General features: G+C 32.3%; 1 protein-coding gene across 2 annotated transcripts in view; it reads left to right on the plus strand.

Moving 5' to 3' along the window:
* Positions 1 to 3,329: 3,329 nt before the first annotated feature.
* Positions 3,330 to 25,377, plus strand: part of Sema2a (Semaphorin 2a) — a 301,672-nt gene continuing 279,624 nt past the window's right edge. The window contains exons 1-2 of one of the 2 annotated variants that reach the window (XM_085199139.1): positions 3,330 to 3,622; positions 21,022 to 21,051. The gene's annotated coding sequence lies outside the window, so the exon portion shown is untranslated. The remainder of the gene's footprint in view (positions 3,623 to 21,021; positions 21,052 to 25,377) is intronic. The other variant, XM_085199141.1, reaches the window with a different exon arrangement.

The raw sequence follows: 25,377 nt of genomic DNA on the forward strand, positions 1-25,377 counted from the left end.
AGCTGCACGCTGTATCCCGCATAGCAGGGTAGGCAGAGAGAACCTAGTGTTAAGACACTCCGTTACCCTGTTTCCGCCGAATTTATCGAGGCAATATTTGTACCAACTGTTGTGGGCCTGGGCCTGGGCCTTGGGGCCATAGCGAAGAAAATATTAATAAATAATTCATTTTCCAGAGTGTGAATCGAACCTATAACCACGGCGTTATAGTCACGCTCTTATACCTCTGCGCCTCGAAGGCTTCTAATTAGTATTTTGACTTCGCTAAAATGAGTTACGAATATATTACAGGAAAATATTCCAATGGCGAACATATTTATTGAATGAAGAGATCCGCTGTCAACTAAACGCTACATCAAAGTAAATGTTTATTAGGTCTTTTTGACATTAATAATATAGAAAAATAATATAGATAAAAATAATAATAATAGTAATAAATAATAATCCAGAAAATATATTTATTTATTTCTTTATTTGATCTATCTAATGTAACATTTTTAGACGTATGAGTTAGGTACTGAAAATCTAACTCTAAATTATATATCACAATTGAAAAAAGCGAATGTGAAAAAATTATGTTTTAAATATTTATTTTGTGGATTCAAATTCCACTTGAGTGAAAATTCATCTGTACAAAGCTAGAGTTAAAGCCTTCTCATAAGCTCGTAAAAGTTTTCATGTAAATTTTTTTAAGCTTCGTGCTGTATCCTGAATATATTAGCAAAGAAAACTTAATGTCAAGACACTCCTTTCTCCACTTTCTGCTTGAATTTGAGACATTGAATTTTGAATAGTGGAACTATACAGAGCACTTAATGTACCTCTATCATATTACATTTTTATTATATTTAAAAAAACAAATAATGGAAAGTATAAATATTTTTATTTCTTTGCTCTCGTATCAAGCGTGGCGTTTAGCTCCGCCATTCATAACGCAGTGCCTCCAGAATAAGGCAGAAAGTGGGGAACCCAATGTCTCAACTTAGACTAGGTTCCCTCTGCCTACCCTGCTGTATACAGCGTGAATTTATTAATACTATTTTAAAGAGTAAAATTAAAATTCATAGCCATTAAAAAAAACATTAATAAAGTAACTAACCTACGCTGTATGAAATACGAATTCTACAGTACATTCAGTATCGCGTGAGAAAATGTTAAAAATTTAATCGTGTTCGGAAGCGTATTATTGGCGGCGTCATATTGAGCTGACGGGCGCGAGGCCAGTTCGGATGGAGAACTTTATTACGCTTGTGAAACACAATCATGTTTGAATATCCTGCTGGTATTTTAGATATTTGTTTCTTTTTCTCTGTTTTCTTAGAGGGATGTGTTCAATTTTCTTTGTATTTTTTTTTTATTAGCTTAATGCTTTTTTACTATTACAAGCGTCAGTATAGGCAGAGAGAAGCTCAATGCACTCGGTTTCCCAATTTTCCACCCGAAAATTAAATGAAATGATTGGAAAATGAAAATAATTCGTACTCCGAAGTGAAGACCTAATCAAAATGAATCGCTAATCGCTAGTCAGACGCTGGTCTCATTGCACCACGACAGACCTCTTGATGATTTAATGATATTCATTTATACAAATATGTATGAATTACGTAAATATGCCATAGGACTGCTTAACAAGGTATGGTTCTTTGAGTATTTTATATGAAACATTAGAATAAAAGTTAGATTTACAATATAAAGTACAAAAAAAAACACGTAAATTTTCTGTTACTTAAACTAAAAAATTCAAAGCATTAAAAAAACCAATTAAAATCTTTCATAATATATAATACTCACGTAAAATTTCTTATACATACGAAAACAACATTAATTAACTAAACAATCGCAAGATCTCCAAGATGTACTAAGATACTTCTGAAATTGTCAAGAATCTCGTATACGAGTATGTAGTGTAGATCCTAACCAAGTTATATTAGACTGGTCATATTGGATGGGGAGCTCGACCGCTTAAATCGTTGTCCGTTTGATGAAACGCTCTGACCACTCGTCTCTTCATTTTCAATACCTTCAAAATGTAAAGGGTTTTCCGGAGCATCTATATCGTTATTCCTAAACGGTGGTTTTATTTGACTGACTTTTTGTTTTATAATTATATATTTTTGTGGTAATTCGCTTTGTTGGTTTATGATTAAAAATAAAATAAGTGAAATAAATTTTAATAACTTATGAATAAAAGTATATTGTTTAGTGTGATTGGGTGAGGGAACTTAACATACGAGAACCAGAAAATGAAAATAATCCATGTCCCCGAATAGACAAAAATATACAATAAAATATGTATATACAGACATGATATATGTATACTACATATACTAAAGAAAGTAACTTTCGTATATATGTATTTATTTATAGAATTTTTGTAATTCAATGTTTTAATCTAAATATACCTAAGTTAAATAATGTTAAAAATATCATAAACATTTGAGTAATAAAACATTAAAAGTACATGTAATACTTTTATTAATTTTAGTATATTCTGTGGGACGCTTTGTGGACTCTAACTTTGTTGTTATACTCGTGTTTTTAAGCTCAACTCTACTATAAATTTAAAAACGACCCTCGCTCTAATCCGATTTACTCTAGACTTTTATATTTTACACTTTCTTAAGATATTTTTACTAACTTAATCTATTTTGTAAACATTAAGTCCATTAAAGACTATCCTGATCTATTTTAATACTTTGTTAAAATACAAATGCGAATTTGATGGAATTTTCCATCTTTAATACATTTTGAAAGAAAAATAGCTATATTATCGTTAGGAATATTATGTATAAGTGTAATAAAAACGCATTTTCAAATATCGAGAGTTACTATAATGTCATGCAAACGAGCTGACGGTGCATCAATTTCTGTGCGAGTTTCTAAACGAGGGAAATGGAACTTTTCGCTTCTTCCGCGAAGTTCAGGAAATATTGGAACCACTTCAGTTTAATAAAAATGGAATTTGTGAATTTCCCAGGAACGGTCAGTCTGTCGATACAGGTAACACGTTAGTCGGTGTATTTTATTTCCTTTTCACACAAACAAATTGATTTATTATGCAATAAAATAGTTAGAGCAAAGTTCCGAGTGGATTGAAGTTAAAATTCAACTCTTGTTCAATTCTTGTACTTACAATCGCCCGAAGGCTCCGAGGAGCAGCTACGAGCACATCAAGACAACTTTAATTGCTAACAAGATCAAACTTTCCAAATTTGGGGCCCGACAAATCGAAATCGCTCTTAGCAAAACAAGTATTAATTTTGTATCGGCGTCCCGGCGTTAGGGCGGGCGGCGCGCAGTGGGGCCAGTGGGGCCCCCGCCCCGGCCAGTCACTGCCGCGCCGCCGCCGCGTCACCACGTCTCCTCCTGACTCCTCATATCAAACACCTTCCTGCATTAAAAATCACGTCCCGTCAAAGCATCCGACACATTGAGTCGAGACGCGCGAGACGGTAACACGCGATCGCTGTCTTCTTTGAATGTAAATAAGTAATTTTATATCCAATGGTGAGAATTATTTCTGAATGTGTTAAGGTCTAGTGGTTCTTTCAGTTTTTTTTTTAAGATTTGTGGATTGTTCTATAGTAGGATTTGCAAGTGTTACAGTCCAGCTGGTTATAAGGTAGGTTTCATGTCGTATCAAAGAGGCATTTTAACCCTTTGGTTTCATTTTAAAATAATATTAATTATTTGTATATTTGTTTGTATATGCTGCAATAGAATTGAGAAAATTATTCTTAGGTTTATTGCAAGCACACGTTTTTGCACATTTAAAACAATAAATAAAATATTTTGTATTTAATTTTTCATTCATTTCTTTATTTTGAAGTAATTTAAGAATCAATAACACGGAGTAACCAAATCTATTTACTAAGCTAAAAAGAAATAGGCTAATCTGCTATATTGTTTAATATTATTTTAAAACGTACAATATTTTTAAGTAATTTATCATATAGAACGAAGATTTTTCCAGCATAAACAATCAGTACTGTTATACTCTACGCCTATAAGTGTACAGCAATGTATGTACAGATACACGTCTAAAGCAGTACTATGAAAGTGTCTGGAGAGCTCTCAGGAAACCAAGCACGTTGGCACGTTCAGTTGATATTATCTGCATGTTCTAGACACCTACGGTTCAAGGGTAATGTGGAACTATCATAAGCTGAGATACCAACTCGAGTATTTAGGACAGTTTGAAGGATATGCATGATATTATACTTTAAAATAGAAGTTTTTCTGTTCTATTATATAATCTTTTTGTAGTATTTATTTCTATACCAGAACAAAATATATGTATTATTATTATTATTGTAAATATGTATCATATAAAAATAGCAAAATTTAATGTCAATCTATAATATTTAACAATTATAATGGATTAATTAAGTTTTACTATACAAAAATAGTTAAAACCTTTTACAGTAAAATGCTAAAAAAGCGGTAATAAGCACAACAACAGCCTAAGTGGAAGAGATTCGCAGATGGCGCAAACACATGAGGTATTAACCTCATAAAAGAATTCAATAATTGAATTGGAATTGAAGAAATTGTAATGTACAATACAATTGATATTTACAATATTAAATATTCACAAGCAAGTCAACCTAGTCTAGCATTGTTGTAACAAATGGTTTAAATAAAAGATAATAAATATAAAACAAGAGCTCGACGGCATGTGGGCCTATGGTAGATTTATGACTCCGCGAGAAAGTTCTATAAAAGCATTACGAGAACCCTGCTGCACATGTTGGGGCACATGAACATTTGGATGTCGATGACAATAGGCTCGCTGATTTCCGACTTCCAGGGAATTTCATATAATAACTCCATGAGAAACAAAGCATCGTGGGAAACGAGCCAAAGGGGTGGGGACACCCGAATTTGTATTAAAGCCGACCAACCTTAAGGATAAGGCAATTCCACTACCAGCACTCTTATAGTTAAGAACTAGTTTTAATAATAAATTGTATTTTATTTTAATAAAATAGTTTTTAAATACAAAGTTTAAGATATTTTTACTGGCGCCCAACGTGGGGCCTAGCTAAGTGAACAAAACGCGCAATCATAAGTAATTCCGCAAAAAAGTTTCGCGAAGTCTCTCAAGACTATGGCTAGGCAACGAAACCATATAAATACGTAAAAATACTGTTATCAGTGGAAGAAAATGATCAAGGAAGCTGCCGTCGTGAGCATTCTGTAAGTACCAAGTAGCATTATCTTTGTCACCATTCCTTCCCATCTGAAACTCCCAACTTTTGTATAAAATAGCTATAGGAATACTAGTAGTGTTATTCACTCTCCTTCTGATAGTGAGAGTAGTGAAAGTAGCGCGAGTCAGTCGTCCTACCATTTTAGAGTCCCGTGTTTACATTAAACAATGGATCCAAAAACCTTACTTTTGTTCGTCCCTTCGTATAAGGGCGATGCATTTACTTTATATAATTATATTAACTGTGCTAAGCAATGGCTACAAATAGTGGGTGGAGATACACCACAAAATGTTATGTTATTATTAAGTAAATTAGAATCTAAAGCTGCTATATCAATATCTATGATTGAGCATGATTTTAAATGGAATAATATAGAATTAGCATTAAAAAGAGAATGCGGAGATAATAGAGATTTAAATACGTTATTAATAGAGTTAGGAAATGTTAAGAGAAAAGGTTTATATAAAGATTTAATATTCGAATTAAAACAAAAGTTATTTTTTATTAGAAGTAAATTATTAGATAAATATAGTGAAAAACTTTTAGTAGATGAGGTAATGGAGCCGTACATAAATACCGCCCAGAACACCTTAAGAAATAGTTTACCGTATCATGACCAAATATATGTATCTAACTGTAATTTTAATGAAACGGCAACTAGAATATTGCAATTAGAAGCAGAAGGGAGATATGACAACTTTAAACCAAATTTTTATAACGTTTTACCGCCGCGGCGTTATGTACATCAAAATGCGTATCCGCAATATAAATCGAACTTTAATTATAACCAGAGACATGTTTATCCGTCTACATCGCGATCGAATCACTTTCCGATGCGACATAATAATAATAATAATTTTTATAATAATAATAATTACCATCATAATAAAAATCAATGGACTCCGAATGCAAATAATTTTTTTACTAGGCCGCAGAATAGTTATTTTAAAAGGAACCAATATCATCCTAATACAAATAGGATCCCGCAGGAAATGGGGGATGTTTCAATGCAATCAGCCCCTCCATTGCGTCCTGGTCAGATCAATTTAGGGAAAGGTATTGTTGCTGAGGAAGTATTCCACCATGAAAATAATTTTGATAATATTAATTTAAATTTTCACGAAGTTGCTGACCGCGAAAAAATATCACATAGTATAGAACATGTGAAAGATAAAGAAAATCACGTTGCAGATGCATTAAATGTAACTCAAATATCCCATACAACCTCGGATTCATTACTGGCTCATTCCGATGAGGAAATATCGTTAGACAAACAACCATATGAAATAGAAATAGAAAATCCTGTAAATACTGAGTTAAGTAATACAATAAATTCATGCCAACAAGACAGTGATAGTGGCATACCAATTATTAACAATTATCCACCGAAATGTTTGAGACGTGTAGTGTTTGAAAGTGCGCCTTACGAAAACGCGAAATATGAAAAAAGTATGTGGTATTTTTATATTCCACCAAATAATGAGGAAAAAGTTATAAAAAATTTTATGTTAGAATATTTAAGTAAAGAAAAATATGCGTTTATAATACCTAATGAAAAATTATATTATAAAGTTTTAGAAGTATATAGGAAATATTTTGGTCATAGTAAGTTTAAGCCAATAAGATATACTAAGTTTTTAATAGAGATAGATAAAAAAGAGGAACAATTACATTTAATTAAAGAGTGTCATTTATTAAATAATAAACATGCAGGTATTAAAAGTGTTTATAAGCAATTACGGAAAAAATATTATTTTGAAAATATGCGAAAGATTATTAAGAAATATATTTTAAATTGTGAATTATGTAGAAAACAAAAGAGTTATAGGAATGATAGATTGATTCAGCCTCCAAAAGTATTTAAAATAGATGATAAGGTTTATTTAAAAAATTCAATGATAGATAGGCACAAAACGAAATCAAGATTTCTGGGTCCATACAAAATCTTAAGTATAGAACCGCATAAAAAATATAAAATAAGCAATGGAAAAATTTATCACGTAGAGGAACTAATTGTTTCAGAATCCTCTATACTTTCGGATATAAGTTCAAGTAGTTAGACCCTTCGGAAAATGTAGTAAAACCTACTCAAATATTAGATGGAAAGTGCTATACAATAATTATATAAGTTAGAAATAAAAATTATTATACATAAATTAGAAAGATGTAAATCACAGATATCAAAGTATACATATTATTTTAGAACATATTAAAATAAAAATTGTTTCAGTAAATACTAGATTGTATTGTAAATTTAATATGATTTTTTATTGATAATTGTGTAAAGTAGTATATAGAAAATATGAAATATTGTACCTACTATCCAATACAACCTTCCCTGTTCCTATCCTATAATGTGAACGGTAATTATAGCATACAATATATGATGTCGAAGATTATACTGAACTAGAACATTAATATGCAAAGGAAATATTTTATAAAAGAATACTTGTGAATAGCGGAAGATGTCGAATGGAAAAAACCATCGATGGAAAAAGAATTACAGCTAATGGAAATGGAGAATAAATGAAATTCCAACATTTAACTATGAAAATCACGACATAGTATAATATGGTTGACAACTATTATAACTATTATTATATTGATATGCCTAATTTTTGTTTAAATTCTCAGATCCAGGTTTCGTTCGAAACATGTACTTCGAATTTGGAGGGGGACAGTCAACCTAGTCTAGCATTGTTGTAACAAATGGTTTAAATAAAAGATAATAAATATAAAACAAGAGCTCGACGGCATGTGGGCCTATGGTAGATTTATGACTCCGAGAGAAAGTTCTATAAAAGCATTACGAGAACCCTGCTGCACATGTTGGGGCACATGAACATTTGGATGTCGATGACAATAGGCTCGCTGATTTCCGACTTCCAGGGAATTTCATATAATAACTCCATGAGAAACAAAGCATCGTGGGAAACGAGCCAAAGGGGTGGGGACACCCGAATTTGTATTAAAGCCGACCAACCTTAAGGATAAGGCAATTCCACTACCAGCACTCTTATAGTTAAGAACTAGTTTTAATAATAAATTGTATTTTATTTTAATAAAATAGTTTTTAAATACAAAGTTTAAGATATTTTTACTAGCATATAATTGTAAGTGATGTGTCCGTTTAACATGATTGTTATCTTTCTTCGTTATTTTATCTTTAGACATTGTTTGAACATACATTAAAATAATGAGGCATATTTTAATAGGAGACTAGTTGGGCAAAGGGGCACAAAGTGACAGGTTATGGGTTCGATTCTCACTCGAGGAAGTAAGATATTTAATTTTTCCATTTTCTTCTCTCTGTTGTCGAGGCAAAGCGTGGCGTTGAGTTCCACTACTCAATATGCATCTTTCATCTCCAGAATTTGGCGGAAGGAGCTTAGGGAACAGAGTGTCTTAACACTTGGTTCCCTCTGCCTGTTATGTGCGGGATACAGCGTGACGTTATAAAAATATATTCTAATGGACTCAAATAGAAACGTCTCGTTTATCTACAAAACATTGCGTACTTCGGAACGTTAAGCGGTTTTGCCTCTGCAAATCTTTTTAAATCACAAAAGCCAGTCGTCAAGATCGTATGTCGAAGACGAAAAGAAAATATCCCGTAGAAATAACGCAGCTGCTCGGATTTGGCGCGAACTTCGTGGTAAATCCGAAATGAAAACACACCCTGTTGGGATGTAGGGCACCGAGACGAAGGATAAATTCAAAAAGGACTCCCTGCCTTTATTACCAACTCGATAAGGATTAAAACTTCATTTGGAGGTGAAAAGCTTTAAAACTTGGGTGAAGAAGGGTTATACTTACATTGCATCCTTTGTGACCCCCATTTGTCTTAGGTTGTCTTGTTATTTATTTTACGTGATTTGTAATTCTATTGAAGTATATATTTTTATTACAAATGTCTACATAAAGAAAACATAGTGTCTATCATTGTCGTTATCAATTCTCTCTTAGCTTAAAAAAAAATGTAATTGCATATAAAATACCTGGGGGTTTTTTAGGCAAAAATTTTTCGGTCACAATTTAGCAGCTAGATCGTTTATTACCATAAGCAATCAATATTTATCATCTACGATTGTATTCGCAAACCGTAGACTACATCTAGAAAGTTTATTAAGAACTCTATTGAGTAAAGGCAGCCGATATCAATATTTAGTTTATGATTCGTAGCGTTAAAAATATTTTATAAAAATACTATAGTTTTAATACTTATTGTAGTGTGTGAAATAACACTTAAAAATGTTCTTTTTTTTTAAAGCTATGGTAATTAATTTTTTCATCACGTAAATAAAAAGCATAGAATAAAATATAAGTAATTAGTACTCTTTTCGAGTATTCTTTTCTTAAGCCAACTATTTATAAAATAAACATTTCAAGAAGCTAATTAATAAACACAGAAAGACTTTGAAGCCTAATTGAATATTTAAAAATGATATCGTGGGAAGCCGATAGGTACGTTTACGTAAAGCGATATAGAAAGTACTAGTGATGTGACTTTTGTTTTTCAAATAAAAGCGATAATGTGAAATCTTTTATGATTTTTGAAAAGGAGTAGGGTAAAATCACTATGAGTAGCAATATAATTGTTGTTACATCATTATGAGTAGTAATATAGATGATGTTGTAGTAGAAGTTACTGATGATTCCATATAAAGAGATCTGTCATTTGTTTAGAAAGTATATTTATTAATTCATTTGTTTGATCCTCAACTTTATTTCTGGACATCAATTTAAAATAATCCTTTACTTCAATGTGTTAAATAAAAAAAATCATTCGTAAAACTGCATCTCATGTGTTACTACGACGAAGCGCAATTTCACACATTTTTGTATGACAGAATTTATCTACAGAGGCTAGAGACAATTTGTTTATCTCTTTTTAACATCTGTCCTTTTGCATCTGGAGTAAAAGAAAAAGAAAGAGATACAACAGACATGTCTGTTTGTCTGTGCCAAAAAGATATAACGGGAAGACATGAATGTTTGTCTCTGGCACCGTAGCCCCTAAATCTTTGATCCACTCATAACCAATTTGAGTGCGTTGTTTAATCGAAAGCCTTATTCAATGCAATGCATACAAGTGAAGAACACGTATGGAACGAGCCTAAACATTTAAAAAAAAATCTAATCATTTTTTAATTTCTACAAATACTTCCACTTTCAACATTTCAACGGTATTTTTAATTTCAAGCACTTAATAGCCCTACGCTAGCCTCACTAGGTGAATTCCGACAGGGCAACAATTATTGACATCCAAGTTAGCTGACATTTATGCTTGTTAGACAATGGACGTTATTTGCACTTCAAGCTCAAATGGAATTGTTGACAAACGAAACAATATTGGACTTCGTTACATAAAAATTGCAAATATTGATTGATCAATTCTATTAGATTTTAACGTGTTGTGTGCTCGTGGAATTTGTCACGTCCGTTCTAACGTCACTTGTGAAATATTAGAACGAAATCGTTTTTTGTTTGGTCATTCCATAATTTTAGAATATTTGTGTTTTTTTAACCGATTCGTAGGTTTTTTGTAAATATTTTAAGGAATATAGTATTTATTTTTTTTATTTTTTATCACTTTTTTGTATTTTTCCATGCATTGGCGAAGTGAATCGTACTTAACACAAATACCACAAATGAAGAATTAAAAAAACATTAACACTTTAGAGCATTAATTACTAATTATAACTAATTACATTATTTATATCTTTTAGATATAATTTTCGATATAATTTATAATAATATTTCACAGGAACAAACAACTAGGTACTTTGATATACTCGTAACTCTAAAAGCACATCATAAACTCGGCTCAGATTATGTAGAAACTTGCTTAGGATGTTATCAGACTGGACTATATAAAGTCAATATTTAGTTTTACGTACTGGTTCTGGTTGAAATTATGTTTTATTATACAACTAGCAACCCGCCCGCGGCTACGCCTGCTTAAACTGCACAATTATTAGTACTCTAGTCTAATACATATATGTATGTTTCTTTTGTTCGTCGTACTTTACAACTTACTTACTTCCTTCTCGCATTAATCCCGGCTATTGCCAGGGTCTGCCCTCCTACTCAACCTACTCCACTTTGCATGGTCTTTTGCGTCCTCGGTGGTTAGACCATTGGCTCTCATGTCCTGCATCACGACATCTAACCAGCGCTTCCTTGGGCATCCAGGAGGTCTTACACCAGGAACTGATATAGCAAGGCACTTGCATCCGACATAGTTCTTAGGCGTGCAACAACGGCCAAACCATCTCAGGCGACGCTCTTGGAGCTTATCCGCTATGTCACGGACCCCAAGACTACCTCGAATGAATGTGTTGCGTATGCGGTCAGACCGCGTTACGCCGCACATCCACCTCAGCATCTTCATTTCCGTGACGTGAAGCTCCTGAGTGTGCTGAGATAGTGCTGGCCAACATTCGCTGTCGTATAAAAGAACCGGTCGGATGATGCTCTTGTATATCATTCAGAAATTCTAATATTACATTTTATTTATGTTATTAGCATCTCTGTTGAAGACTTTTATATATTTCCACTTTCTGTTAAAAAGAATATTGTTAAAAATGAAAACTTAATAAGAGAGAAAGCTATTTTTCTATTTTTAGTAATATTGAATAAGAAATATAAAAAAAATATAACATTAATATATAATTGGATCTAAACGGAACTGTAGCCTCATATGGTAGATACACATTTCCGGGAACGTAAAAAGGTTTCAGAATTATGAAATATTTGTGTACGGCGTATTTTCTCTTGCTATAGCAATCACTTTTATTAATGTAAGAAAGGACGTCTTTTGAAGTTATTTTATCGAAGTTAGATGAATGAAATTAGGAGAGAGGGCTAATTTAACTTTCCTTTTCGCGAAACTTTGTCAATCTTATGGTTACTATTATTTTGTGATCTCGGCGCTAAGATTCTTGAACGGAATAACTTTTCTTATCAAAAGAGAGGGTTTTTATTTTAATTAAAATTCTTTTAAATTGGAATGTAAGAAACGGATTCAATTACTAAAAAACTGGCCTGAAAGTGATGGTTCTGAAGAGTAGCCCTTGAAACAAACGGCGTTATCAAATCAGTGCACCCAGTTTGAGTGCCGGTAAAATAGAGGGGGCTCTTATTGCCCTCCCTCCCCCTTCAAATTCAGGGGTGAGAAATTAAAAATATGCCGAAATCGCCGAAACGTTTTCAACACGTCTGGGAATTTCATGGAAAGATAAATTGGAGAATGCAGGAATTTGTGGAGTGGGTTTTTACCCAGTTGTTAGTTTATTATGGTCACTATAGGATACCTAACTAGTTCTTCTTTGCCAAAGTAAATTGAAATATTTAAATTTATCTTATATAATACACCGATTCTTAGCTTTTATTACTCTTAAAATGTTATTTGAAATTGTACATTTTATTTAATTCAAATCTTTATATATGTTGATTTAAAAATACTACGTATCTATCTCATATAAACGAACTAAGCTAAGTAAATAAATAATCGCTACGCCAGACGGTCGTCTCTTTGACATAAAATGTTTGATGAAACAAGACCACACAAGGAAGTAAAATAAGAATCATTCATGAAATGGAACACAGAAAGAAACGTTACGACTCCATAAGCAGCAACGACTTCGAGCAAATGTAATTGAAGGCAAAGGAAAATGAAAGCTGACTAAGGAGAACACGTTTATTATAAATCTAATTAATAGAATACATTATTATTTCGAAGAAAGATTCAGACAAATTAACAAAATTTACATAAGATATCTAAAACTTTAATTAAAAAATACTAAAACTAAACAAAATCAGGTATTTGAGGCATGAAGATATAATAGCATCTGTTAAACTATAAAATATATAAACTAATAATCAGGTTCGTTAGCTTTGAAGATACAAAGAATGGTTGCAGTTAAAAAGTGACAACACTGTTTTCATCCGTAAAAAAATAAATAGATTAAAATAAAAAAATAATCCTTTGACAGAACCGCATGTCTCTATTAATAATGTACGATGTGAAAAATTATCATAAATTAATTAATTATTTCAGATATTTTAAGACTATATTTTTATTACATTCTCTAATTTACGTACAAAATTAAAATTACTGAAACAATTTTTCTATTGAAAAGTAAATGAATTGCAGATACTACATTAATAGAGACGTGCTATACAGTGAAAACAAATAAAGCATTTATTCACACACTAGCATTTCATTCTTCACATGGAGAATTAATTCATATTATAGAACATCATTAGCTCGTAATTCACGCAACGCTATGTATTGAGGTCGCACAGTTTACTAAGTTGTAGATCTGGATATTGCAATGTGATAATATATGCTCATCCCCTCGCTTAAGCTCATTCGGTTTCATCAGTTACGTAATAAATGATGATGATTTGTAAAACATATGGAAGTACTGGTGATTCTTATGGACTGATAGCATTGTGGATTTGGGAAATCGTCTGGATACTGCGATGGTTGAAGGTTCTAATCTCAGACATGTATTTTTTTACTTTTACCCTGACAAAACTTAAGCAAGTGGTAATTTGCAGAGGTGATAAGCAGCTTCAGGTCCACTAAGTAGTCTTAGACTAGTCATCCATCCATCAGCCTTTTAAGGTCCACTGCTGGACATAGGCCTCCCCCAATGCTCGCCACTCACTTAGAATAGTAATTTTCCAATATTAATTTAAGCTGTTTTTAATATAAAATTTTATTTACTTTAGGTCTTGGCACCGACTTCGATACTATCAGTAGATAGCAAATACCAATAATATGATTGTTATAACATTAAAGTTAATTAAGCATAAGAAGTATTCTAAATTAAATATTAATTAATTTATTTTATGCTCTTTAGTTCTTAAATTGTTTCTTTTTAACATAGATGTTCATTTAGCCCAATATCACATACAAATACTAAATTAAAATTTCTTTAATTATCTTCACTTATAACGATAATATAATTTAATGAGTCTACTTCATTTGTTAAAGCAAACTTTACCAGTAGAAGTGTTAGTAAGCGCTAAAATTTTATCACCACCTATAACTCTTAGCAACATAACCGTCCGTACGAGTTCCTCGAGAAAACACTTCATAGAAATCACATCACGTTCGTTTAGTTTTATTGTAGGCTCAGTTTATGTCCATCGAGGACTGACTCCGACGTTCCTGGTGAATCACCTCTGTGAAACAACTTAGATTGGGTTTTTATTGTTGTCGATAGCATTTTGTAACATTTATTTGGACATGTTATAGAGACGAAATGAATACACGAACGTCCATAGATGAGGTTTATTTTTATTAATAACGTCTTAACAAAATTGAAATTTATAGCCAGTGATTATATTGTTAGAAATAATCAAATAATGACCATAAAGGTTATATAAGAACGGCTCTAATTGCTGGCTGGCACTTTTATGGGCTGTCAACAGCGACCGAAAGAAAAGGATCGCTAACGTCACTCCGCCCGATGGATTCTTTAGAACCAGATATTATTATTAGACTGCTAGATAATTCCCTTTGGTTGTTTAATAATTATTTGAAGCCTTGTTTTAATTCATTACCTTTCCCACTTTATTTAATATTTCCAATAGTTTCTAACATCAGAAGTGGGATAGAAGCCTTAGCTACTAAGCCATCCCATTCCTGATTTTTCTAATATTTTTGTGTAATCGGGTAGAGTTACATAGCAATGTATTCTGATAGTGGACGTTCAAAACTAGAGGGAGACGCCGTACGCGAACTCTCTCCCCTATTAATCACTTCGCGAGACAAAGCCGCGGAGTCTGACTTCGTGTTGGTGCTGGGTGCGGCACAATGTGCTCCTGCACCATCGACATCAACCTAAACAACACCAACGCTGTTACCAGAGTTGCCGTTATCTGTGGGACGACAAACACCAGTAGAGCAATACAGCTGAGCTTCACGGTGAGATCAAACCAATATTATGTTTCCGATTTTGCCTCAATATTTATGACGTCCACACGTGGTGTGACGAAATCGATAAAGTTTGCATACTTTACCAAATAACTGTAAAGATTAGACATCCTCTTCCTTGTGGTCAGGTTAGGCCGAGCCAAAATAAAATAATACATGGTATGACATGCATGGCTGGTACTATGGCGAGGAGAATGGACACCAGATACATGTGCTGCTTTCTTTGATTGATAATTTTCCCATTTAGTATCTATTTGTTCTTGACTATGTATCAAACTATTTGTGTACTCACCATGTTTTTGTTGTACATGGTGCTTATGTAATTTTTAGTTAGTGTGTTTTGCGCAGTGCTGTGTGTACGGTAACTAAAGGTTAGTGAGGAGGCATGTGGTTGCGTCGGTGGGGCCCAGGCTGACTAGAGACCCAGTAAGTCCGGTCTTACTTCTGTAGTGTCAGAGTGACTCACAAGGGTGAGAAGAGATCTGATGCCAAAGTCTACAGTTTATGTTTGTTTGCATTTTTTAGTTACTGTAAACCCCTGTAGGTGTCAGATTGACTCACAAGAGACTGGTGTAAATCCTGATGCATTTAGTATTCGGGTGAGTGGGAAGAGATCCGATGCAAAATCCTACTATTTCTATTTGGTTTCTGAGTTAATGTTTAATTTGTAGGTGTCGGATTGACTCGCAAGAGACTGATGTAATTCTAATGCATCTAGTATCCGGTTGCGTGAGAAGAGATCTGAAGTAAAATCCTACCACGCATATTTGATTTTCATTCTTGTGTCATTGTTTAATACGAAAGTTCAAAGATACATGTTCAAGGACAGATTTCAGATACAAACTGACAATTATATTTGAAACTAATTACTACTAACGTTACTTATTACAATAACTAATTCTATTTCATATGACAGATTATAACGAAACTAGTAATGTGAGCTCTACTAATATTGATGAAGCTGGACCTTCTTATGAAACGAAGGAAGGCATCGGGACGCTGCCATGTCAGGAGAGGCCGTGTTAGAAATAATCAAATAATGACCATAGAGGTTATATAAGAACGGCTCTAATTGCTGGCTGGCACTTTTATGGGCTGTCAACAGCGACCGAAAGAAAAGGATCGCTAACGTCACTCCGCCCGATGGATTCTTTAGAACCAGATATTATTATTAGACTGCTAGATAATTCCCTTTGGTTGTTTAATAATTATTTGAAGCCTTGTTTTAATTCATTACCTTTCCCACTTTATTTAATATTTCCAATAGTTTCTAACAATATATATATGGTGAAGACTGCAGTCTGACTCAGCGGCACAGTGTTTGATTTTAAGCACAACGTTTGTGAATTCGATTTCCAATTATCATGGGGGTTATCTTGGGGAATTAATTATTTTCATTTTTAAATATTTAGAGTGTTTTAACACTGTATTTTCTGCCTACCATGCTATACGTTGAAAATGGAACATCATACCAGAATTGTATATACATAATATGCATAAACTAAATACATAATAACACACCACCACCACTATAACCAATTTCTAAATATTCTTCTAACAAGTCCTAGAATAAACCAAATAAGCGTATAAATTCTAGCAATAGTAAAAAATAACTGAAATAAAATAGACGAGAAACGCTAAACAAACACACGTACAGTCCTACTATATATATATACGTAATATATTTTTAATTCAGCTAAGTTTCTAATAGTAGATTGAAGCGGAAAAGTGGAGGTTCAGTTTTTCACACGCCGCCAGCTGAATCGTTTGAATATTTCATGCTCGATAATTTATTGCATGATTTAGAGCACAGCTTACTTTATGACGGCAGCAGTCTCGGAGGAGCGGAGTAGACTATATTTTGCTGAAGGATTCTTAAGAAAAAGTAACTTATGTAGGTTTAGGAATATGTGATTTGGTTCCTGGTTTGGCATAGTGAGCTAGTTTTGTGTTTAAATAATATATAATTGCCGTTTTTTTAAAATATGTTCAATAAGGATTTTTTATATATTAATTTAGTTAGTTATTTATTTGATATATGTATACTTTAAGTAATATAATATCTCCACTGACATTAACGAGACATTTTTCCAAGCAATTCCCCATGCGGATAGAGCGTTAACAACAATGGGCAGTCCCTGCCGTACTGCGTCATAGCGGTAGACTCTTCAACGATCTCCTTGATAAACTTGCATATGAACACATATAAGTAGAAAACATGGCTATTATGGTATATTAAAGTAAATTTCAAAGTTCTTTCTCAGCTTCACGCTCTATCCCGCATGGTGCAGAATAGGCATTATGTGTTGAGTGGTGGAACTTAACACCGCGTTTTGTCTCGACACCAGAGCGAAGAAATTAAAATACTTCATTTCCTCGAGTGGGAGTCGAATCCACAACTTGTCATGTGTCATGCTGCATGCTTACAGTCACGCTTGTCACGCCCCTGTGCCACGGCTGGCCTCTGTTTTTTTTTTCAAAGCTTTATTATAAATCTTTGATAAATAATCACCACCATTTTAATAACAATCTTCATTCGAAAACTGTCTAACGAATGCAGTCAATCTCACAGACGTAAATTTTCGCCGAAATCATAATTCAAATTTATTGAGTTTCCAAACTTTTGGGCCCTCCAGCGACTGCTTATATATCAAAGAATTTTACCGATATTATCTAACTCCAGATTAAAATATGGATTTCATAAGTTTAGAACTGATATTAAAGTTTATTTTCATTAAATAGAAAGCCTAAAAGCAAAGTTTTGTTTTACTTGGACAAGTTTGATCTTTAGCTATATAATACTAGTAGTTTATAAGTAACTAACCTAAATGTTTTAAGACGTAAAATAATTATTTCTATGTGTGTTTAAAGGAAAGACTATATACAATTTGAAAAAGAAATCATCTTCACGCTGGATCTCGCATACAGCAGGGTATACAGAGAGAACCATAGTGTTAATACACTCCGTTCCCAACTTTACGCCAGATTAAGTGGAGGAACTCAGCACTGAGCTTTTCCCATGTACAATTTGAACATTTTTACAATATAAATTATACTGAATTTGTTTAGGCGTTAGAGCTGTGAGTATTTACTTAATTAGATTCGGCCTTCAACACAAAAAAACATGGAAAAGTAAATTAAAATATCGGGAAATCAATTTGACTAGAAGAGACAGCGGAACGGGAATTGTCCTCATTCTTTAAATTTGTGTTCATTGTTATTCAAATTATGAATTAACAGCCATTCAGGGCACTCTCGATTTTCTTATATCGTAGGATTCTGTAAATTAAAAGTGAAGTAATTTATAATATATATTTTTTAAGATAATAAAAAAATTAAGTGCTTATGTATTAGTTAATTTTGCATCTAGCCATATTGGTTCAATCCTAATAATATTAGAAATGTGAAAGTTTGTAAAGCTAGATATTTGTTCCTCTTTCGTGCAAAAACTGCTAAACAGATTTAGATTAAACTTTATAGTAACATAGCTTATACATCGCAATAAGACATAGGCTACAATTTATGTATAATTTGGCTTTTATATAAGAATAACATTATCGGGTGAAGCCGTAAGAGAGAAGCTAGTTTAACAAATGTACCTACTCGTACATGAGTCTTATAAAATCCATTAATCTTTCTACAAGGAACATTAGTTGTAGATTATAACGTATACATTAATGACTATGTCAATAACACTTTAAAAAGTGACGAAATTAGAAGGCACTTCTATGATATTTTTGTCACATATTCCGTTCAAGAAAAATTACAATCCGTTCAGAGAAAAAAAAAAGATTGTCCCCATTCCTACGTTTGCTCGCACGACTGGCACCTTGACAGTCGTGCCGCTTCACCTACTTGCAGCCGTGCTCCAATATTTAAGCTACGAGTGATGGCAATTTGATAAGTGATGGTACGGTCGATATATCTATATTTAATTGAGATTTTGATTTTTGTTTGAAACAATGTTTATATTTAATATAAATTTTAATAATTTACGTTAGACTGTCGAGGCTAGTCATGGCGCAAGGCCACAAGTGTGTGGATGTGAACGCGACAGGTTGTAGGTTTGATTCCTACTTTAGAAAATTAAATATTTAATATTTGCATTTCTTCGCTCAGGAGTCGAGGCACAGCGCGCCCTACTACCTACGCAAAGCCTTCAAAATTTGGCAGAAATTAGGGAGCGGAGTAAGAGTATCTTAACACTAGGCTACTTCACCTACCCTCCTGCTTGCGGGATACAGCGTGAAAAGAAAGAAAGAAAAGAAAAACACCCAATACGCTATTTCGCAAAATTAAGTGATTGATTCTTGAAGATCTTTTAACCTATAGTAAATTTTAATATACTTCATCATTTATTATTATCATCTAGTGAAATATTTTTTTTTCCAGAAACAGTATTTACCAATTTTTATACAGGTAAAATAGCGTATAGAATTTAAATATACTTGTAATAGATTCAATCTCTGAACCCAAACTTTAACATTATGTGAAAAGACAGCACAACCAAAGCACAAGGACCATTATGCTTCACTATTTTATCCGGAGAAACGTATTTTACTTGCAAGGGTATTTCCTTACCGAATTTCCTTGGAGACTCGACACTGTAACGTTATATTTTGAACAGTAGTAAAATTTCAAGTTTTAGTTTTAGTACATGTTTTAAATATACAATTTTTAAGCGTAAATTTTATTTAAAGACCTACATGTATACTATGTTAAAAATATTTGATTTTATTAATATTTACGAGTAATCCTTAGTCACTACGCAATGCCTCCAGAATACGGCAGAAAATAGAGAATGGAGTGTCTTAACACTAGATTCCTTGGAGCTGGAATAAATATACATATTTCAAATGTAATTTCAACAAGTATTTCAAAACTCACTGTATATTAATGTAACATTCTAAGAAACATTTTCATATATTAAAAGAAAAGAATATTCAGAAGTATAAACGGGTCTTTGACATCATCTAAATATATAGGCAGCGCCAGGGGTGGGAAGGTCAGTCGTGCAAGCAATATTCAAAGAACGTTTTTCATCCATTTTTCCCGGAACACCTCTTGCTGGAACTTTATGAATATTTGAGATGGATCAATTATTAAAATGATTTACTACTCGGGTCCGTAGTATAAAGGAAGCAGGCCAAAGTCAGGATAGGCAACATTATATAGTCATGATTGGGGGAATCGATAAAATTCTCAGTCATAGTTTAAAAGTGGAATGGTTGGTAATTTAATACGGTTAAATAGTTCAGTGGTACAATGTCTAACAACTGGAAACACGGTGGATGTGAGTTCGATGCTCACTTGAGGTTGAGATGACTTTTTTTCTATTTTTTATGCTTTTACAAACATGGGGTTTAGTTCCGCCATTCAACACGCAAGGTTTCGAAAGGTTTTTCCGCTGATGTATATCTTTTTGTTTTATTTTTTAAAAGGCTCAATTGATTATTTTCAAAAAGATTATATATACGAGTAGATTCGCAGGAATAAACTACAGTTACCGTTTAAAGCAAGCAATTAAAATTGTATTTTCTAAAAAAAAATATGTAATGTAACATTGCTATTTAAAATAATATTAAAGTACTGTAATAAAAAAAATATATTTTTGTTAAATACCCTTGTCTGTAGACATTACGCAAACACTACTTCTTTCCGCTCTTAAAGAATAAGAATACATTTAAATGAAAAAAAGCGTTAGACGTTTTTGTCCGTACCCTCAAAGAAACGTTATACAAGTTTTGAATAATTTATGTTACAATTGTTCAGATGTGCCCTTTGTAGTGAAGTGTAATTAGAATTAATGTATTACATCTTTTATAATATTTAATATTTTTCTTATTATCTTTTCAGGTTCGCTTTTGATGGATATATCAAGTGAAGGTAAATTTTGCTATTTTTTTCTTTAGAATATTAAAATATGATTATTTTAGGTATTATTTATTCATCATTTTAATGTTATGTTATATCTACTTAAGTAAGGTTAAATTTGGCTGCCATCTCTGTAATAAGACTTTAAAAAAAATGTATTTGAAAGCTGAAGACAATAAAAGTGTAAGTGTTTTTATTAAGTTAACATAGTCATATCTATATTAGTATTGTTCATTTGAGGAATAGGCATTTCTATTCATAGGAATAGGCTATTTATTTTAGATCATGAGATATTTCTTTTGGTTTTCGTGAGGTGATTGATAGTTTATTTTAGCTAGAAATTGAGTCTTTGATATCATAGAATAGTACGTTCTAGTATCATGATTCCATAGGTAAAAGCTTTAAGCGAACTAAAAGAAAAAGTTCGTATGGGAGAAATGTATTATTTAATTGTAAATATATTTTTTATTTAACTTTTAAAATATTAAAAAGTTGATGTAAAATCCTTTTTTTTTCTTAATCAGTACGCTTAAACAGTACGTAAAATATTACCGCCATTTTTATTCTGTTAGTAGTTATTAAATTTGACAATAAAAAAATTTAATTACTTTCCATAGCTGTTTATAACTGAAAATGTTTATGAAATTGCTAAACATAAAATTTTGTTGATAATAAATTTTGTTGCCATATGAAAATTCACTTTACTCATATTATAATAAAGTGCCCCATATAGCCTAATGACTTTATTGTAGCTAATAACATAAAACCATTCAGCTATTCGGGTCATGAAAACTAACACTGATAGACACGACACCCCTTTATTATCCCCACCTTATGGTGGATATTTTTATATATAAAATGAAATGAATGAATGAATGAATGAATGAAATGATAGCTTAGAACAATATAGGTAAATAATTTCTAATTTCTAACGTTCCGTTCACAGTCTTCAATGCCGCTAGTATTTAATTATTTTTACTTGTATGTTGTTGAAAATAATTAAATGTTCTTAATAGAGAAGTGAACCGACAACCATTTCATTTATAACCAGACGCTGTACCACTGCGTTATGGTAGTCCCAAATGGTATTACATGAAAATATATTTTGAAATATTAAATAATATAACTGGTTAATAAATGTGCAATAGTAATTCTATTACTATTGATTAAAAATAAAAAGTTTTATAACAAAACTAGCGGCCCGCTCGCGGTTTCACCCGCGTGAACTATGTTATTATTAATTTCTGTCTCCATGACTACGTCCTAGTGACGTCTATGCAAAATTTGAGACTCCTAGCATTTATAGTAACGAAGTTTCATACAAACTTTCGACCCCAAAAACAACCCCTTAGAAGTCGAATATTGATAAAATTCCCGTCTTAGCGAGCTATAGGTAACTCCTATGCAAAATTTGAGATTCCTAGCACTTGTAGTTTCTGATAATTCGTGATAAGTGAGTGACCTTTCGATTTTATATATATAGAAGATACTATATTAAAAAAAAACTATTTTTTTCACATACGAGTCCATACAAGTAGAAGTCCATAGTCCATAGTCTATATATATACCTGGGATAAAATAGACTACTATCCTATTTCATAGAGATTGTGCTCTCGTCCGTGCGCGATAAACGATGAAAGGAACTTCGCCGGACAGTATTCATGTATATCATTGACTGCCGTAGGTAACCGTGTAGAAAACTGGAGAAACTGCGACATTATACTACCTGGCACTCTCCTACTTTAGCCCTTTCCATACAAGTATTAGAGTTCAAATTCCCATAGCTGTGTAAATGTAATAAAATGAGCAAAACATCGTGTTCTACACTGATTCGAGCTGGGTAGGCATCGATTTGTTAGGATGATTTTGCAGTAAAATTGGTGATATTGTTGATCTCGAGTCCGCTAGAGATGCTTAAAAATGTTCGTGATACAGTTTGTAGATACAATCTTAGTAGTTCTATACTTATGTACAAGGTATAAGGTTTTATTTCCTATTTATTAAACGTTTCTTTTATATATCTAATTAAACCTTTTAGATATCTAATTTGTTTCAACGTTTTGTATTCCTTTTTTTATTGTAACGCATCTCCAATATACATCAGAGAAGGTAAGGAGAAGAGAGAAGGCATAGAGTCTTGATAAGACACAAAAACTCCCAATTACATTTCGCTAAACAATAAATATTTTCTCGGTTTGTTAAAATTCACAGCATATTTTATTTACTTGTATAATTAGAATATTTAGAGGTACATAATAATTTCAACACAATAGTGTCCGAATCTATGACTGGGGTAACCCAATCCGAAATTATCAAACTCTTTCCTAGATAATAATTCAATTTTAATATTTAATTATATAATCCTAGTATGTAAATAACATTACAAAATATATTTACAAAAGAAAATTAAAATTTACCAACAAAAATCCTGCCATATCTATAATTTTTTCGGTCCCTTTTAAAATAGCATCCACAATTTTACGCAATTGTACAAACTCCCTCGGCCGTGGCGTGATAAAACTCTGAAAAGATGATATATGGCTGAATGGACAGCGGTCGCTCTGACTATAAGCGGGAGAGAAAACACTGTAAATGTTTACTTGCTTTTTTAAACTAAATAACCCACGTCCATTACTTAATATTAGTATAAATAATAATTCAGTTAACTTGTTTAAATCCTTCATTATCGTCAGCAACAGCCTAATTTCGTTCACTGTTGGACATAGGCCTCTTAAATTAAGGAATAAATAAATTTAAATATAACCATAACCTCAAAAATTGTTTTGTAGTATATAAAAAAAGATTACAAAATTAATAAAAATATAAAATTTAAATAATTATAATTTTTATATTTGAACAAAGGAAGCATCTAGCTGTACTGTTTGTCTCATATTTTGTAATAATGAGGCTAAAATTTCAAATTCATTAAATAAACCGAAATTTAGTTAATTTCTAAAGTAATTGTGTAAAACGAGTCACGTACCATCCATTCAGTTCACACTAATCTTCGAAACAATGTCCTTCGTAAAATTAATACGAAAATGTGGAATATTTTCCTAATAAATAATTTTAGGATTATACATTTTGAATAAAAGTCATTAGTTAAACCTATAAGCTTCTTTGTTTGGAATTTAAAATAAATATTGATTATAATTTATTCCATTTTAGGAAATATAAGTATCTTAGAAAAGTTATAAGTGGACCAGTTCTAAAATCTACTGCATACATTTATTTGATCATAGAACATTCAGAAGAACAATTTTCAACTACACGGAAAATTCGGCAGATACAGCCGAATTTTCGAGATATTGTGCTTTGAGTGGCGGAACTCAACGCCGCGCTTTGCCTCCTTAATAGAGCGACGAAATGAAATTATTAAATATTCCTTTCTCTTTAGTGGAAATTGAACCCATAACCTGTGCCGTTTATTATACACGCTGGCCACGACTGGCCTCTAGCCTCATGTTATAGATAAATACATAAATATTTTCTACAACTGTTACAACGTGAGTTAATGCCGACAATCAAATTATCCAAGCCTATGGAGCTTAATTTGTATTTGTTGTGATTATACAAATGAAATAGTATTTTTCGGATGATCAGCTACAATACAATAATTTTAATGAATTTAACCATGTGGTATATTTTAATGTGAAATTATAATTTAAATCTTAATAAACATATTGAAGCTTACACTGGTGTAAAATTAAAACCGACTTAAATTATTAGCAATGGAGGAACCAGGACCCTAATGTAGAGACTCTCCGTTCCCCACTTTTTGCCTAGTTTTAAAGATATCGCATGTAGAGTGGAGGAACTCAACATCGCGCTTTGTCAATCAGGGCGGAGAAATGTAAATATTTTAATTTCTCTCTCTCTTATTTAATAATTCTGAGTGGGGATCGACACCCACCACCATGACATGCAGACATATACGCTATCTCAAGCCTTTGGTATGTTATAAGAAAATAAATAAATAATTATATTATTTAATATAATATAAAGCTTATATTTATTTTTTTATAAGCAGCTAATTATAAGCTTATTCTACTTTTTTTGTGAAAAAATAATACCGACACACTGTTCAGGTTCAGGTAGGGTAAGCTACGGCCTACATAATGGAGGCCGGCACCAATGATCAGTGACCTGAAGCTGGGGTTATTTAAACATTTAAAATGGAATAATGGCGATGCATTGTATATCGTGGAAACTTTTTAAAATGTTTTTATTTTATTATTGTATAGTGATATAATTATTTTAATCTTTGTGTTTTTAAAGATAAAGTAATGGAGTATTTGAATTGCAATCTGTTCTCAATTCAGTCCAGTCGTGGTTTGA

The sequence above is a fragment of the Heliconius melpomene genome, chromosome 16 (assembly GCF_056956725.1).
Source record: "Heliconius melpomene rosina isolate 202511_hmr_F chromosome 16, ASM5695672v1, whole genome shotgun sequence".
Classification (NCBI taxonomy): domain Eukaryota; kingdom Metazoa; phylum Arthropoda; class Insecta; order Lepidoptera; family Nymphalidae; genus Heliconius; species Heliconius melpomene.